This window comes from Monodon monoceros, unplaced genomic scaffold (genome assembly GCF_005190385.1).
Source record: "Monodon monoceros isolate NGI ecotype Baffin Bay Population unplaced genomic scaffold, NGI_Narwhal_1 Super_Scaffold_12, whole genome shotgun sequence".
Classification (NCBI taxonomy): domain Eukaryota; kingdom Metazoa; phylum Chordata; class Mammalia; order Artiodactyla; family Monodontidae; genus Monodon; species Monodon monoceros.
In genome coordinates this window covers 143581687-143595767 of record NW_021703768.1, presented here as the reverse complement: position 1 = coordinate 143595767, position 14081 = coordinate 143581687, and the positions used below count along the sequence as shown (strand labels likewise).

General features: G+C 47.3%; 1 long non-coding RNA gene across 1 annotated transcript; it reads right to left on the bottom strand.

The window, feature by feature from the left end:
* Window positions 1-633: 633 nt before the first annotated feature.
* LOC114893185 lies at window positions 634-11772 on the bottom strand. Its single transcript, XR_003792844.1, has 3 exons — window positions 11570-11772; window positions 5019-5112; window positions 634-821 (listed from the first exon to the last, which is right to left on the bottom strand). It is a non-coding gene; the product is annotated as an uncharacterized LOC114893185 (long non-coding RNA).
* Window positions 11773-14081: the final 2309 nt, after the last annotated feature.

Below are 14081 nucleotides of genomic sequence, written 5' to 3'. Positions count from 1 at the left end.
TAAAAGGCTTGTGCAAGCTTCCTGATGGGAGGGACTAGTGGTGGGTAGAGCTGGGTGTTGCTCTGGTGGGCAGAGCTCAGTAAAACTTTAATCTGCTTGTCTGCTGATGGGTGGGCTGGGTTCCCTCCCTGTTGGTTGTTTGGCCTGGTGACCCCGCACTGGAGCCTACCCCTCTTTGGTGGGGCTAATGGCAGACTCTGTGAGGGCTCACGCCAAGGAGTACTTCCCAGAACTTCTGCTGCCAGTGTCCTTGTCCCCACGATGAGCCACAGCCACACCCCACCTCTGCAGGAGACCCTCCAACACTAGCAGGTAGGTCTGGTTCAGTCTCCTACGGGGTCACTGCTCCTTACCCAGGGTCCCTATGCACACACTACTTTGTGTGTGCCCTCCAACAGTGGAGTCTCCGTTTCCCCCAGTCCTGTCGAAGTCCTGCAATCAAATCCCTCTCGTCTTCAAAGTCTGATTCTCTAGGAATTCCTCCTCCCGTTGCCGGACCCCCAGGTTGGGAAGCCTGACATGAGTCTCAGAACCTTTACTCCAGTGGGTGGACTTCTGTGGTATAAAGGTTCTCCAGTTTGTGAGTCACCCACCTAGCAGTTATGGGATTTGATTTGATTGTGATTGCGCCCTCCTACCGTCTCACTGTGGCTTCTCCTTTGTCTTTGGATGTGGGGTATCTTTTTTGGTGAGTTCCAGTGTCTTCCTGTCAATGACTGTTCAGCAGTTCGTTGTGTTTCCAGTGCTCTCGCAAGAAGGAGTGAGCCCACGTCCTACACCGCCATCTTGCACCAATCTCTCACTTTGCTGTATACCTGAAACTAATACAACGTTGTAAATCAACTATATTCTGTATTTCAATTAAAAACAAAAAAAAGGCCTTGTAGGAGCTTGGTAGTCAAAGAACAGCAGAAGGCAGGTAAATGAGCAAGAGAGAAAGTAGTAAGACAGGACTTCCCTGGTAGCACAGTGGTTAAGAATCTGCCTGCCAATGCAGGGGACACAGGTTCGATCCCTGGTCTGGGAAGATCCCACATGCCGCAGGGCAACTAAGCCCACGCACCACAGCTACTGAGCCTGTGCGCTACAGCCTGAGAGCCACAACTACTGAGCCCACGCGCCGCAACTACTGAGGCTTGCGCGCTCTAGGGCCTGCATGCTGCAATTACGGAGCCCACGTGCTGCAACTACTGAAGTCCGCACGCCTAGAGCCCAAGCTCCGCGACAGGAGAAGCCACCGCAATGAGAATCTCACACACCGCAACGAAGAGTAGCCCCTGCTCACCACAAGTAGAGTAAGCTCGCGTGCAGCAATGAAGACCCAATGCAGCCAAAAACAAAAAAGTAGTAAGACAGAGGATCAGAGAGCCAGGCCCGTCCTGCCCCACAGACTCTGACAGCAGAGGGCCAGGAGAAAGCCACTACCCCAGATGAGATCATTATCATCATCACCATAATAGTTAACAAGGACAACTGATTCTTTCTCAAAATTAGATAAAGTATAAACAAAGGACTTTTTGGAAAACTAAGATACTTTTATGGTTCTATGGATAAATCATGTTCTTGCCATGCAAATTCAGTTTCTACACTAATCAGACCGCTATGCCCATGACCCACTGTGATACTGTAGAGCAACCGGTGGAAACAGAATCCCTTCCTCACCCTCAGACAATGCCAATGCCCATGCCAAATGTGTTCCAACTATGACGCACCAAAGCCATGACCCTCAACCCAAGCTGGGACCCACATGAAAGGTACTAGGGAAAGGTTCCGATTTCTCTGCACTGTCAGATCTGGTCAAGGCTGTTGTTCTTCACACCAGGGTGGATCAGCAGACCTAGTTAATGCTGAAATCACTGGAGGTAATTAAACAGGCAGGATTGGGCTTGGCCTCAGAGAGGAAGGGAGGAGGGGGCTATGCAGATTTTCCTTTCTTCAGTGTCAACATTATAAAATTGGCATTGGTACCTACTTCCTCCTGATGCCATTTAGTTTTGGAGGCAAAAACCCAGGGGAAAGGAGTCAGATGGATTGGGAAGTCAGATGCAGAGGTCAACGCTGGGGTCTGTAGTTTTATGCAAAAATGTCTGCTTTTTATCTAAAGTGGGGATTTGCAACTGGGATCGATTTTGCCCACCCCTACCCGCCTGGGGCCCTTTTGGAAACATGTGGAAACATTGTCCTCGGGCTATGTCATTCTTTCAAAGGTTGTGGACTGCCTCCTTCCCTCCTGTTTCAGAATCAAGTCAAAATGGAAGTTTATGGTGAGAATGCAAAGGTATTACGGAAACAAAGCCCAGACAGAACATATGGGCTTACAAAGCCACCAGGAATCAGAGTGCCCAGTGCTGTCATCTCTACCTCTGTTTTCTCTCCCAAAAGATGACTTTCTTCTTAACTGTCTTGCATATAGTCTAGTAATATACTACGCTCAGCCCCACTTTGACTCTAAAAGTCCCCATGTCTCTCGGCTTGGCTGCCCTTAGTTAACTGGCATCCTCTGTCAATACCCCAGTGATAATTCCCAGAGGAGGGATTAGATGGGTGTAGCCTGGGCCATTCTTCAAGATGACTCTGGCCGCAGCCAGACGACTGCAACTTCATGAGAGACTCTGACAGAGAACTAGCTAAACGAGCCTTGTCAAGCCTGAGGACCATGAGCAAAAGGGGACCCTTGTGGGTGGGGGAAAGGAAACAGGAGGGAGGGAGGCAGGGCACAAGCTTTGAAAGAATGACATAGCCAGAGGATATGATATAAACTGATTAGAACCAAATGGGTGCAAGATGGTGGACAAGTCGACTTCCACTAGACCTTGAGCTTCAGTATACGCTCACATCAGCAAGCTAAATGACACACCCACAGGCGCCATGACAGTTCCAAGATCAACCATAAGGATCAGAAAGTGGGCGGTGGCCCAATTCCTGGAAATCCCCGCCCCTTCCCGAAACAGCTGGAATGCTCCGCCCACTCATTAGCCTATGAAATTACCCACCACTATAAAAACTGACAACCCCATACCCTGCTGCCTTTCTCACCTTCTGAGGTGGCCCACACTCTGTCTGTGGCGTGTGTTTCTCCCAAGGCCACTCTCGCCTTCTGAGATGGCCCATACTCTGTCTGTGGAGTATGTTTCTCTCTAAATAAATCCATTTCTTACCTATCACTTTGTCTCTCACTGAATTCTTTCTACAATGAGACATCAAGAACCTGAGCTTCGGGCTTCCCTGGTGGCGCAGCCGTTGAGAGCCCGCCTGCCGATGCAGAGGACACGGGTTCGTGCCCCGGTCCGGGAAGATCCCACGTGCCGCGGAGCGGCTGGGCCCGTGAGCCATGGCCGCTGGGCCTGCGCGTCCGGACTCTGTGCTCCGCAACGGGAGAGGCCACAACAGTGAGAGGCCCGCGTATGTGTGATCTCAGTTGGAAGACTGTGGGTTTTGGCCAGGTTCAAGTCTCGGCTGTGTGGGTTCAGGTCCCAATCTGAGGTGCACGGTTTCAGAAAGTTTGACACTGTTGTCTGCTGTAATGCCAAAAAGTAGGAAACATACCTCATAAACATGATGATCTGACCAACCTGCCTCTAGTAAAATACAAAGAAGAGAGAGAAGCTAAAAAAAGGAACTTTTTTGGTTTTCAAGCAGAACGCAGAGGTTATGTAAAAGCCAGTGTTTTCTGGGTTTGAAAATAAAACTACTTCTCACTCCCAGCTTCTCCAGAGGGCAAACTATTCTCAAATTAAAATGGTTTTCCAGCAAAGGATGAGCACTGCATCTTTTGTTAAGAGCTCAGAGAGGTTTAAGAAGGTACCTCATTAACCATTCCAAACAGACAAAATCCTTCTAAAGAGCTTAAGGGTGTGCCTTCCTATCTCCATAAACAACAGGATTTCTGAGATTCCTAAGGGCACTGTCCCACAGTGGTTTGAAAAGGCATCCAAGGTAGAAAAGGACTTACAGGAGCCAAAAAGATTTGTGTCATGGTTTTTTTCCCCATGCAAGGAACTCCAGTAAAAATCCTAAAAATCCTCAAAGTTTTTTTTAGAATCAGTTTGAACGAAAAGAGAAGGAGATACATAACAATCTGATACATAGCTCTGAGTTCTGTAGGAACTAAGGCCCCCCACCCAGATGGAGGATGGTAACTGCATGCTAAGACCCCAGGCTGGTCAGAACCTAAGGAATGATAATATTGACCTTTCCTGACCCTTGTGACTTCAATCAACTCAAGCTCTGTCAGCCTTTGCCCCAATTCTAGGCTGAATTCTCTGCTCAAGCCCCTTCATGAATATGTATATACCCTTAGCTTAAAACTTCCCCAGTTTTGCCTTGGGGAAGATCCCAGGTGTTCTCCTTGCTTACTGCAAGTAATAAATCCTTCCTTCTCCCACTCTTTGACTTGGTTGTGTCATTTGGCTTCCACATCCACCAAGAGGTAAACCCAGTTTGCGGGTAACAGGCAGAGCTGCAGAGAAGCATTGACTAGAACTGGACCCTAATCAAGGAACCCACAATACATTTACTACAGCACTCAGATGCCTATAGCCCACAGCTGGATGTTAGGTATGGAAGACAGATAAGTTATCTTTCTACTTCACAGATACTCAGATCAAGACTCATTCTTGGGCTTCCCCGTGGTGCAGTGGTTAAGAATACGCCTGCCAATGCAGGGGACACGGGTTTGAGCCCTGGTCTGGGAAGATCCCACATGCCACAGAGCAACTAAGCCCATGAGCCACAACTACTGAGCCTGCATGCCACAACTACTGCAGCCTGTGCGCCTAGAGCCCGTGCTCCACAACAAGAGGAGCCACTGCAATGAGAAGCCCGTGCACCGCAACGAAGAGTAGCCCCTGCTCGCCACAACTAGAGAAAGCCCGCGCGCAGCAGCGAAGACCCAATGCAGCCAAAGATAAAAAAATAAAAAAATTTTTTTTTTTAATTCATAAAAAAAAAAAAAAAAAAAGACTCATTCTTGAAGAGCTGTAACTAAGAAACCACACTCAAGGCACCTCCGGTCATACCTGGAAATGATACCAAAGACATCCTGGACTTCAAGCCTGAACCTGATGGCATGAGAAGTTTGGGAGCATCTCGTGATGGAACAAGTTCATTTTGCTGAAAGAGGAAAAGAAATAATTTGTGGTCAGAAGCAGACTGTGGCAGTTTTTAAATATGGCCTCCAAATTCTTTGACGTTCATGGAATGTCTCCTTCCCCTCAATCTTGGCTTGATCCATAGAAAATAGCAGAAGTGGCCCTGTGCCCGTTTCTGGCCCAGGCCTTTAGAGATGAGCAGCTTCTACTTCCTTCCGTTTCCTTTTGGATCCCACCTATCACACTTTGAGGGAGCCCAGGCCACAGGGAGAGGCCAAGTGTATGTGTTCCAGCAGATGGTCCCAGGGAGATCCCAGTCAGCCTCGGGGGCCAGACCTGAGGGTAAGAAACGCTTTAAGATGACTCCAGTCCTAGCTGATATCCGACCACAACCAGATGACAGACAGTGAGAGAGACACAACTAGCTGAGCCTGGTCAAGTCCCAGAACCACGTGAGGTAACAATTAAATGAATGTTTTGAAGCCACTAAGCTTTGGAGTGATTTGTTACACAGCAATCGATAACCAGAACAAATACTTTCAGTAGTTTATATAATCTCAAATTGTTGGAATGTGTGACAATGAGCATAAATAACTTTAAAAATTATAAGGAGTCACTAAAATAAAAAAATAAATTAAAATTTACTATTAAAATGACACAAGGCTTTGGAATCAGCAAGAACTACGTTCAAATCCTGGTCGGCATCCGATGAGTTGTATGACATTAGATAAGCTACCTAGCCTCTCTGATTCCCAGTTCCTTTCTCATTAAAATAGAGTTAGTTAAGAACACCTATCATATAAGGTTGTTGTGAGGTTTAAAATCAGAGAATAAACGTAAATCCCTTAGCCCAGTGCCTGGTAGTTGCTCAATAAACAGTTCTCATCATTGTTGCCAACATGATGGCTAGCAAGGTCTCTGGTGATGAACAGTCCACCTCTCATGTAAGAGCACTAAGAGCTCTTTTAAGCAGGCTGACCAAGTGCCAGTTTGCCTTGTGCAACACTGGCTGGATGACTGTGGAAATACGCATTCCGAATAGGGCTTAGGCATTTGTTTGGTTCCAGATGGAAATCCCTCTAGTACAGTTGCTGTTGGAAATAGGCTCACCTAGACTTGAGCATCAGTGGGTATGAAGTGAGAGGTGAGAGGAGAACAAGGTAAAGGAGATAGACTTCTATACCATGGACAAGACCAGCGCTGTACACAAGCAGTCAGTTTCTGAAGAGTGGATGGAGGATCTAGTTTGATTTCATGTTAGCTAGTCAATTCAGCTAGTTGAATGTTAATTAAAAACTGGCTTTCACAAAGACCTAAAGTTCATGCCACAGAACATCCAAAGCAAGAGGCGGTGAGGCTCATGACATAAGGAAGCTTGCGATCCAGTTAAGGATGTTAATTTGGTCATTCTTACACTTCACTGGGTTTATGCCGCCTTAGGCTTTTTTTTTTTTTAAGTCTAGAACAGTCTCCCCTCTTTTTTTTTTTTGTTTTTTTGCGGTACGCGGGGCTCTCACTGTTGTGGCCTCTCCCGTTGCGGAGCACAGGCTCCGGACGCGCAGGCTCAGCGGCCATGGCTCACGGGCCCAGCCGCTCCACGGCACGTGGGATCTTCCTGGCCCAGGGCACGAACCCACGTCCCCTGCATCGGCAGGCGGACTCTCAACCACTGCGCCAATGGGGAAGCCCTGGTCTCTTTGCCTCTAGTCCCACCTAACTGCTATCTTTACCACAGCCCAAGTAAACTTTATAAAATGTGCTTCTAATCCTGACACTCTCAGGCTTTTAAATCTTTGGTGGGTCCCTGTTGTTCTTTGAACAAAGTCCAAACTCTTTAACATGGTTCAGAAAAAAAACTTTGTCTGGTTTAAAACCCTCCAATGGTATCACATTGCTTCTAGAATGGAATCCAAACTCTTCCCTGTGCCCTACTAAGCCTTGCATGAACTGGATCCTCTCTGACCTCACCTCTCCCCATGCTCTACCTCCCCTCCCTCATTCCACTCCAGGCACGCTGGCCATCTTCTTGTTTCCCCCAGCATGCCTTAGAGCCTTTGCACTTGCTCTTGCCTCTGCTTAGAGCACTCTTTCTTGAGTTCTTTGCACAGCTGATTCCTTCTTAAACCTCCCTAACCGTCCAATCTGTTACACACACATCAAAGCGTCAGTTGACTTTCTTAACAGCACTTATCATAAGCTGTAATTGTCTCACTTCTTTATCTGTAGGCCCCATGAAAGCAGGAATCCTATCAGCCAGGGTCACTGCAATATCCTCAACTCACAGAGCAGTGCCTAGTATACAGTGTGTGCTCAAACTTTGTTTTGAATGAATGACTCTCCATTTTGCAGACTTGGAATCCAAAGCTCAGACAGCTCAGGAGACTCGCTTAAGCAGCAGAGCTGAGTGTGACTGATTTTGAAGTCCATGCACTAGGCCAGTGCTGCTCAAAGCAGCTGGTCAGAGAACTGTCTGTTACCGGTCCAAGCCTAAGGCAGTGACGGATTGCACCAAAACAGGGAAGAATACAACGCTACTTTCACTGAGCATATCTTGCTAGGAAAAAAAGAGCGGCTGAACTGCAAACAGTGTGCCTAGTGACGTGGTGGATGTATTACATTCTGTGGCAAGCTCCCTATCGAATGGGGAGCTAATCACAAACGGGTGGTGTCGGCACTCACCTGTGCCCCACGCTTAGATTAGCATTAGTCTGGCGACCACACCGTACTCCTTACTCTTCTTCATGCCTTAGCCGACGACTTCCTGTGAAGCACCTGCTTTATTCCTGGCTCCCTCTTCCTCTCTTCTGTGGGCTGGTGCACAGGAAGTGTCTGATAATTTGTATTGCAGATGAAGAGAATACTGAGAAGGTTTTTTGCTTTTTTTTTTTTAATGCAGTTTTTCAAAGCCAGCAAACAAACCTATTTTTTTTTATTATTCCCCGGTTTTGGAATTTTCATGAGGCTCCAGGCTCCAGAAAGCTATTCTTGCTGGCTAGTTGGCTAAGCTCTCAGTCAGAGTCCTGATTTCCAAAGCAGAACTGTGCAAACTATTTTTATTATACACACTGGCCTCACAGCCTAAGGCAGTGACAGCCTGAAAAATCCTGTGATGCTGGGGCCTGTCCTTATGTGCTCTTAATCTCTAATTATACTGGTGCAGAGCTCCCTAACCAGAATCTGCCCCCATTCTCCATCACCATGGGCTTTCTATCAGTGCTTTCACTTCTAACCTCACCAAATAGCCCCCCTAAACACATACACGCACACGCACGCGCACGCACACACACACACACACACACACACACACAAATACCCCATGCCAAGATAGCATGCTAGTAAGAAAGACTTGCTCAGTCCTTCAAATATTCAATGAGAGCTTTCTCTGTGTCAGGAACTGTGCTAAGAGTTAAGGATTAAAAAACACAGTCCTTGTCCTCTGGGATCTTTCTGAGCTGAGTCAGGAAGTCAGACGAAATATGACGCAAACAGTGTCACGATGAATACTATGAACAAAAGTCCTAAAGTTTTCTAAGATGTCAAACAGGCACCTTGCATACCATACGGTAGTGAGAGCAGAAGAGACATTTAAATGGCAGCTTGAATATCAGCGTGAATGCTTTGTCTCTGCAGGAGCCACCACCTGAGCTGTCATGGCCAGCGACTGTATCAAGCACTTTAGATGCAGGAAGTCATTTCGTCTTCACAAAGGCTGAAGGCGTGGGAGCCATTTTTATCCTCATTTTACAGATGAGGAAACCAAGACCCAGAGAGGAAAAAGTACCACTCCAAAGCTTCACAATCAATCAGAGATCAGGACCTAGTTCTGCTGGATTGTGATGTCTAGCTTTTAACCATTGCACTCTGCTCTAATTTGGTCAAAACTTTTAAAAATAAATACACTTGCGTAGGCGTCCCAGGGCCAGGAAGAGGTCCATCTATAATTAGAGCTGTCCCTGATTAAACATGGGGTTAGGAAATACACAATGATTCCCGGGTGCTATGCTCTTCAGTGTTACGCCCATAAAGTACAATGATTCTCTCCTACTAAATTGCCTTTGTTGTCAGTAATTATTGGTTTTGGAAGTTTCTAGAAGGATGAGTTTCCAGGTTGCATCTGAAGGACTTGAACCCAAACTCATCCAATTTAATCATTTGTGAGCCAACTTCCTGGATCAGACCCCATGCTAGATTTGCGGATACCAAACAGAATAAGTCACAACCCTAGCCCTCAAAGAGTTCATCTGGTATTGAAAGAGACAGGTGAGTAAATGGACCGCTATGTTATGATGCAATGAGTGGTAAACATAGAAGCATGTATAGGGACCAGAAGTAGCATAGAGGAAAGGAAGTCTTTCCAGAGGAGGGGATTTCTGGGTTGGGTTTTAAAGTATGAATAGGCTTTCAATGGGAACTCAAGAAGAGAGGCTTACACATGCATAAGAGGTAACAGCAATGGGCAGTAGCATGTACTCAGTTTACTATAAGCAGTTTTGTCTTATCAGAGCATATAATGAAGGGTGCAGAGAGGCAAGAGATACAGCTAAAGAGGTTCCCAGCATCCAATCACGATGGGTCTTATGTCCTAGGATGGGATTTTATCCTGAAGACAATACTGCGGGAGAGGCATGGTTCTAAGCCCTGGAAATGACACAGTCTGGTTTGCTTTTGAGAAAACTCACTCTGGCATCGGTAAGGAGGCCAGATGGGATAAAGTCAGCCAAGAGGCAGGAAGGACCTTTAAGAGTATAAATGTCAAATGCAGAGGCTGGTGCTCAGGCGAGAGCAGTGAGGTTAGACAGGAAGGAGTAGATGCGAGGATAACAACAAGAGGACCAGGTGACTGGCTGGATGTGGACTGTGAGGGGGCGAGAGGAGGCCAGGATGACTCCCAACTTTCTGTGTTGGGCGAGTGGGTGGGTGCTGGTACCATGAGCTGAGGCAGGGCCTTTAGGAAAGTGAGTGGGCAAGAGAAGAGGGGGTGGGAGGACGACGAGCTCCTATCTGGACTAGCTGAGGTTACTGAGCCAGGAGGTGGGGATCAGCGGGCAGGGCAGAGCTCCAGAGAGAGGCTCTTCTCTGTTCCCACAGGGGAATACCTGACAGGACTCATTCCTGGGCAGGGCAGGAGTATGTGACACCCAAGCTGTGGGTGCCTCTAAAATGCAAACCGTCAACTACTGAAACAAGCTGACTGCTATAACAAAGCATGCATTGTGTCCCGCATCTGAGGAGAGGATGGCCCTAGAGCAGGGGTCCCCAACCCCTGGGCCAAGGACCAGTACAGGTCCAAGGCCTGTTAGGAACCGGAGGTGAGTGGCAGCTGAGTGAGCAAAGCTTCATCTGCCGCCTGGACCATCCCCCTCCCCGCCCCAAACCGTGGAAAAACTGTCTTCCACGAAACCGGTCCCTGGTGCCAACAAGGTTGGGGAGCGCTGCCCCAGAGGATCAGTAAGACCAAGGCAGAACCCTTGATGTCCCGCTTATTTATTCCCCATGCTCCCCTTCTTTGTAAGTGACACTACCGTACACCCTAGAGCTCAAGCCCAAACCCTACAACTTACCCTTCAAGCCTCCCTTTCCCTCCCCCCATCCACTTCATCTAATTCATCTTCAACCACCACTCTATCTCTCAAACACCCCATCACTCGTGATCCCTCATCCTGCGTTGTTATCTTCATAAGCATTTATGCTATCTACATATACTATCTAATTTATACTACTGAATATAATACTCTACGTCGGTCTACTTGCTTGCTGACTATGTCCCCATTGGAATATTAGCTCCAAGAGGACGGGGGCTTTGTCCTGTTCTTCATCATATCCCTCATCCCTACAACAGTGCCTGGCGCACTGTAGGAGCTCCATAAGTGTTCCTTAAATGACGTTCTGCATCTGAGCACTTCTCTCTCTCTCTCTGCTGCCACCACACGGATTCAAGCCCTCGCACAGTTCCCGGAGTGCTCCCAGCACACACTTGGCAACTGACGGCATGTGAGCCAGGACGGAGGGGAAGGAGCCTGAGGTGACTAGTCTTTACAAGTCCTGGTACCTCTCCAATCCACCCATTTTTCACGAAGCAGCCGGAGTAGCCCTCTAAGATCAGAGATCATCTCACTCCCCTGCTTAAAATCTTCCAGTGGTCCTCAAGGCCCAGCATGCCCACTTCTGCAACACCACCTCCGATCACTTTACCCCTTGCTCTCTACTCCCCGTGCTCTGCTTCTGTCCCTCCACCCAACTGACCTTCAGTACCAGCCACACCTCTGTCCTCCCCAGCAATCTGCAGGGATCTCCGCTCATACACCGCCTCCTCAGAGAAGCCTTCTCTGACCATCCAAGCTGAAGTGCAGCCCCCCTCCTCTCCTGCGATCCCAGGCACCCTCCAGCACGTCAACCTGGTTACTTCCTTCACATCACTTATCACAGCCTGTTCTCGTTTACTGAATTGTTGACTTGATTATTGTTTCTCTCTTTCTTACCTCTCTCTCCCCCGGCATGTATTCCAGTGTCAAGGCTCCGGAGTCAAGGCTCAATTATTATTTGTCGGACAGAACTGTGTTTCCACTAGCGTGACGGTGATGATGATCATAATGATGATGCCGATGACACTCATACTGATGACGCTCCCCACGATGAGACGCTGGTTTGATTCTGTGGATTCAAGGACTGACTGGAGCATGTTCTCGACCATCTAATTAGAGACAGAACCCATTGTTACCAGCTTGGTCTGGGCTTTGAAGCTAGAATGTGTGTGTGTTTGTGTGTGTGTGTTTTCTTCATACCAGGAGACCTCACAGTCATCATTAGGTACAATCTACCACCTGTCTCCAGGGAGACCCACTCAGTAAAAGCAAAATGAGCATGTGTCAGGTCTCCTCTGTCACTCTGCAAGATGGGGCGGATTAACTGTGTTTGGTAGACAATAAATATTGAGACAGGAAGTGCTCAGATCAAGAACTTCCCTTGGACCCTTTAGATGTTCTTTGCAGCTCCTGCACTCACTCTGCCGGAAGGATTCTGAGGACATGCTAGGGAAGAGAGAAAATGCAGTTAACCAGACAGTGCTGGAGGGAGGGATTAGGGCTGATAGCCAACAGGGGCTGCAGAAGAAAGATTCTGGCCAGAAACTGAAGCATGATGACCTGTCATTTTCAGTAACACTGGGGAAAACTCGAACTCATCTCCTACTCCTCCTAAAAAAGAGGCATACGTTAATGAACCTCAATTCAGAGATGGAAGAAATCTCAAACAATTGTTTCATTTTACAGATGTGTAACTTGAACCCAGAGCAGAGAAAGGGCTTTCCCAGGGTCATACAGAAATTCCATGACTGATCTAAGGCTAGGATTCTCACTATTTGAAGGTCAGTGTTTTTCTCACACATGACAACACAGGTGCAAGCCTAACACTGAAGCTAAATTAAACTAAGTTATCCATGTATGGCCACAGAAACTAGCAAAAGCCTGTGTCCAAAACTTACCCAAGGGAATTCCCTGGTGTGGCGGTGCGGTGGTTAGGACTCCACGCTTTCACTGCTATGGGCCCAGGTTCAATCCCTGGTCAGGGAACTAAGATCCCACAAGCCGTGCCCCGCGGCCAAAAAAACGAAAACAAAAAACTTACCCAAATTCCTATGGCTCAGGCTTCCCTGGTGGCGCAGTGGTTGAGAGTCCACCTGCCGATGCAGGGGACACGGGTTCGTGCCCCGGTCCGGGAAGATCCCACGCGCCGCGGAGCAGCTGGGCCTGTGAGTCATGCCCGCTGAGCCTGCGCATCCGGAGCCTGTGCTCTGCAACGGGAGAGGCCACAACAGTGAGAGGCCCGCGTACCAAAAAAAAAAAAAAAAATTCCTATGGCCCTCATTTCCAGCTCACTTTCCTCTTGGTTCATGGCCAGCCTATTACAAGGCACAGGTATCCCTTCCCCTTTGACTTCCAAGCAGATGCTACCAAATGAGGCAGGAATATCTGTTGGTAGACAACAGGGTTGCACACGAGACTTAAGCAGCGGGTGAATCATATGAGATAGTGAACACTCTTTGAAGCCAAGTCAATCAGAAGTCATGGCTCTCACTCCAAAAAAATGTGGGAAAACAGGACCATTCAAGAATATCGAGTGTTCTGTGTGGGATGGAATGACTTGGGGAAAATAAGAGGAAAAGAAAGTTAAGTCTACCACTCAGGGTTCTAAGTTATCAGGTCACATATCTGGGAGCTCAGAAGAATGTTTCTATAAAAAATATAAATAAAAATATATTTCTAAATAACAAATGTGGAAACTGAGATCAAAATAACAAAAGATAAGGAACCACAAAGCACCAATCAGACCTCAGGTCCAATCCTAAATAATTACCTTGGACAAACAGTCTAGATACTTAATCTTTCTCCCTTATCTTTACAGTAAGGATAACAATGGCAATAAAAACATAGTCATCACTTACTGATCACTATCTCTACGACAGACAACGAGGTAAGCACTTTATATGCCTTCTTTCAACTCAATCTTCATCTCAATCCCATGAGATGTAGGCATCATCATTCCCAATGAGAATCAGAGAGATGAAGTAATTTGCCCAAGAGATGAAGTAATTTGCCCAAATTTATAACCAAATCGCAGAACCAAGATGTGAATTCAAGTTTAAGCTCTTAATCATTATATTTCAATCATTATATTTCAAGCTAGCTCTTTGTTCATGCTCCCTAAATGATCGTTTGTGTCCCTTCCGGTTCTTATTCACAATCCATGTCATATCCTCCACAAAGAAGGTGCAATAAGGCTCAATCCTCCATTGCCAACTCTCAAACCATCTATTGCCAAAGTCACTAAATTCCTGGTCAGCTAATTGGGGGAGGGGAGGCCAGGAGAAGAGCTCCCAGTGCTGTCCCTTCCCATTCCAGCTAGAGAACTCAGAATCTAGCAGGCACAGGGAAAGGAGGGAGAACTGTAGCACCTAATTTTCTTTTCTGGGGATCAACTTCCCCTTTGGAAGGA